Source organism: Branchiostoma floridae, chromosome 6, assembly GCF_000003815.2.
Source record: "Branchiostoma floridae strain S238N-H82 chromosome 6, Bfl_VNyyK, whole genome shotgun sequence".
In the NCBI taxonomy this organism is placed as follows: domain Eukaryota; kingdom Metazoa; phylum Chordata; class Leptocardii; order Amphioxiformes; family Branchiostomatidae; genus Branchiostoma; species Branchiostoma floridae.
The window spans coordinates 27,537,741-27,542,334 of record NC_049984.1 but is presented as its reverse complement, the minus strand read 5'-3'; positions in this window follow the sequence as shown (position 1 = coordinate 27,542,334).

Genomic DNA, 4,594 nt, shown 5'->3' with positions numbered 1-4,594 from the left:
GAGCAGGTGGAGTGGAGATCTTATCTGGTTGTTTGACTTTTGGGAGTTGATGTGTGTTATGATATCGAAGATAGGGTTTCCTGTGCGCTTTGTCTTCATTCTCGGGTAGTTCTGGGCCTGTCTGCATGTGAGGTGTATGTCTATTGGGATACCCGCTATTGAGGGCTTGTTCTCTCTCCCTTCATAGATCAAACGAACCTGGGCCACTAGCAACTAGCCTTCAGATTCAGTCGTTTGTGCCATCCCTCCTCATCATTGTTGGTCCGGATAGCTTGCATATACAGAGACCATCTGCCAATCATCCAAACTAAACTCGGTTCAAGACCAGGATCATTGCTGTGTTCATTGCTGTGATCATTGCTGTACTCCCGCGGTGCCCAAAATAACACCGCGGGAGAAGATTAGAAACATTTTAAAGGTAACCTCGCATATATTTATACATTATACTGACATTACATTATGCCATTGTTTTTTATATTCCGCAAAATCAGTACAGATCTTGTTGGACAACGGAACATGGACATTACCTGGTGATGCTGAACAATGTTGATGAGGCTGTCCCTCAGAACCTGCACATCTCCCCCACACCGTGCCATGCACCAGTAGAAATGAGTTTTCAATGGTGCTCCTGCAGGTGAAATCCTTTGTTCATTTAGTGCAGCTATGGTTTACTAAGTTTTGCCATGGATCTATGATATTATCTGAAGCTTTTTTTAATTGCCCTGACCATTATGAGGGCTGAACAAGTGAAATAGTTCATCCAAGTAAAGATGTTGAACAAAATTACCTTTGGCTTTGTCCGCAAGCTCTGGGTGCCATGTTTGGCCCTTGTCCCTTGTTTTCCCCTTTGTCACTTTTTAAACTTTCTTGCAATGGTTTCAGTATCTGTAATTTTTGAAAGTCATATAATTACATCATATACAATGTGTGTATCGTTATACATTTTCCTGTTACCACATTTCTATTCATATGCATTTAGCAATACCATAGGCAATCACACATAGTTCACAAACAACAGATATTTACCATGTAGGTGCACACAATATGCCGCCTCTGTCCATCTCGGCGAAGATTTTCGCCAGACCTGCCGGCAGCCTCCCAATGTCTTGTCTAGCGATTGGCGTCTGTTGCAGAGCTGGGGCATCCTCAATGTAGGCATCCTTGTCATACGGGTTGTCGTATTCACGGAATATATCCATCTCCAACCCCGGGAGTGGCTTACGCTGAAAGGCGTGGTATCTGAAAAATAGACTTAAATTTAAAAGACTTCAGCGATCACGTGACACTTTGTACGAGGCACGTAGAACATTTTTGGCACCTGCGCTGTAAAACCCTTCTTGCTGCTGTTTACTTACTGATGAAAAAAGAACATCATATCTCCAGCCTACATGGCCTGAAGTCTCCAGAAATTGTATTGTATTGAAGTATATGTGAATATGCATTTATTGTATGAATATAAATATAAATCATAAACGAAACAGTGTATGCAGGTCATTTGTAAACCATGTACATAACAGATACATTAGGGCACTGAGAAACTTATCTGGTCCTCATACACAAGATCATATGTACATCTGGTGGCAAAACACTGGACTGAAGCCATACAAATGTAAACGGTGTACATAATTATAACAGATACAATATAGCACTGAGAAACTCATACAATATATACAATATATCTAGAGCAATCCAGCCAAACTCTCGTCCTGTACTTTACTGTTTTAAGCATGATTGATATCTCCCATTACATCCAACTGGACTGCACACCTTATGTTTTCTTGTTCACCTGCGTCCATATGTACTTTATAGTACAGTCCAAGGAACTCTGTTGGTTATGGTGATTTTTGGTTCCAACAGGGAGAGCTTCTGCAGATAGTAGGATTGGACATCTTTAGTAACATGTACAATGGTCTGCCTGACATCTGATCGTGGCTTTTTAGGTGGCTTTTTAGGTGGTTTCTCATCAAACGGGTTGGACTTTTCTGCACGAAGTCTTGCCCACCAGACATCCACTTCTGGCTCCCGGTTGTACCGGTAACATTCCTGTGATGATGCGGATTCCGGGACGCAGATAACCTCAAAGAACCGAGCTCTCAGCTATTGAAGGCAAGAAGTGAAATGTCTTATACATTAAAGATGAAAACATATAGTCCATGCAGATTAATTTTCATGTTTGTTTGAATAGCTTCTAAAACAGGCAAACACACATTACACTACCCGAACCCAGTCTTCTCCAAGTGGTGCACCTTTATGCCAGGCCTTTGACGCTTTGTTCTTCACTTCCAGCTTGGCAACCATGCCTTCTCCAAGGCTTATCAAAATGATGTTGAAAGAGCTGGTGGTGGACAGACACGGTTACTGGCCCGGTATCAGTTTTGTATCAGTTAAAAATGGTGGTTTCATCGAGGTGAAGCAGCATGGTGTTGATGTTCTCCATTCCCTGACTGTTGTTGATGATAGCCCTTATTTTGTTGTAATGGTTCAACACAAGTATCCGCCTTGACTGGAATTTCCCTTCAGGTGTTCTCTGGGAGAGGTACCTGCTGCAGAGGGGAAATGCGTATGACTTCGGCCAGTCTTGTCTTGGAGGGGTGGGATGCTGGTAGCCCGCCTAACAAGAACGTCCTGTAAAAAACAGATACAGGCATCTCAACAACTTTGAAACACAAAATATGTGTGTAGATGTATATACTGTAGATGTATATACTGTCTTGGGTCTTCTTTGGGACTCCCTGCTTTTTCTTTAATGTCCTGGGCAGAATCAGGAGCAGCAGATCTCGTAGGCTTCTCGCATGTGAAAGTGAGAACTGGCGGCGTACTGGACTCCTCTGCGATCTTATGTCTCATTTGTTACTTTTTGAAGCGCTGATTCTGCCTACATGACCCAATGACATTCATGCCAACAATGGCAGGAACGGCTTTCCCTTGATCCCGCGTAATAATAATGCCCCTAGAGTCTCGGCGAAAACTGTCACATCCATTTCTATGTATCCGACTAATGGGATATCCTCTCCATTGGCGGCGGTTAGTTTAATCCAAGATTCTGCATTTTGGGGGGTGTGGGGCCGTCCTCCCCAAAATATTGGCGATACATGGATTCTGGTATGGTAGTTACCCGTGATTTCGTATCTAACAGACAAGAAATGTCTACTCCATCAAACTTAATGACGACATGATCCGAAGATCTTATTGTCCTATCTCTAATGCTTTCTGCTCTATCACCGGATTCTACCATGTCTATTTTCTGCGCTCTATGTGTGTTTCCTACTCCTTCTACTTCATCCTTGACAACGGTCCCTACCCTACTACTATCTACCTTATCTTCCCTGACAGCGCTTTAGCTATTCTATCCACCCCCGGGCCGCTGTCGGGGGCAGGCCGCTCTAATTTGCTAGAACGAGGAGTCTGTGATTCTCCACGGCCCGGCTCACCACACCTGTAACACTCGTCAGACTTGCGGCGGTTATCCCACTGGCCTTGGGCCTTCTCAGACATCCACGAGCCATGTGGACCTCTTCCCCACAGTTAGAACAGACGCTGTTGGCCTGACAATCTCTCGCACAATGTCCCTCCTTCCCGCAGTTATCACAAGTATTATTTTGACTCTGTCTGCGGGGCTGGTCGCATTGCTGATTCATTTGAAGATTGATAGTGAGCATTTCTAGGGTCCGTTTCCAATAACTGTTTAACCCGACTAGTGCTATAGCTATTACTACCGGTTTGAGGGCTCCGCCCATCCTCCAAGGACGTGGCCTGAACTTGGGTGGACCTTTGTCTCCTGGCCTGCCACTCCCCAGTTAGCTGCATAGCGGCTTCCTTGGCCTGCTGATGCGTCATGGCATGATTCATGTTACTGCGGTGCACAGCATACAGTCCAGTAAATCTAAGAAACAAAAATGTAAAACTTAGAATGACAATAATAATGACCCAAATTTGAATAGACAAAGCAATGGAATCCAAGAATAAATGGTCGCTTTTAATCTTCAAACGCACCTTAGACAAGATATTATATTACACCGTGAATTGCAAATGTTTATGTTCTGTTTGATGGCAGCTTGCCACTGCTGCCCTCCTTTTTATGTGGGGATGGTTGACGGAGGTATGGTATTGTCATGAAAACTTATTCCCTCTGTTTTTGTGGGGGTGGTGTTAATAGGACCATCATGCGGAGTGTGCCCTCGCACAAACTTTCATCCAGAGAAAAAATGGGGTTGTCGCTATAAACGAGAGCAAGACTATCCCAGCCCGATTCCAGGAACATTGCACAAGCAATAGAATACATGGCAATTTGTACCTCCTTGCATGTGCGGTGGTATGGTGTTGTCGATTCCAAAGGGAATATGCTATGGTGACCGGACATGGAGAAAAATTAATGAAACTAATTAATGCCACAAACTCAGACTGTCTTGGTTGTCTAAGCATGTATAAGCAACATTTTACACTATATTATATACATTGTAAACTACATGATAATGTAAAACCAGAATTTGCACTTGTCAAGGAGTTTTACCAACATAAGCAGTTTTACATCAATTGAACTCTGCAGTGATGCAAGCTTGACATAATTGCAGTGAGAGTGCACCTTAAGTACAGA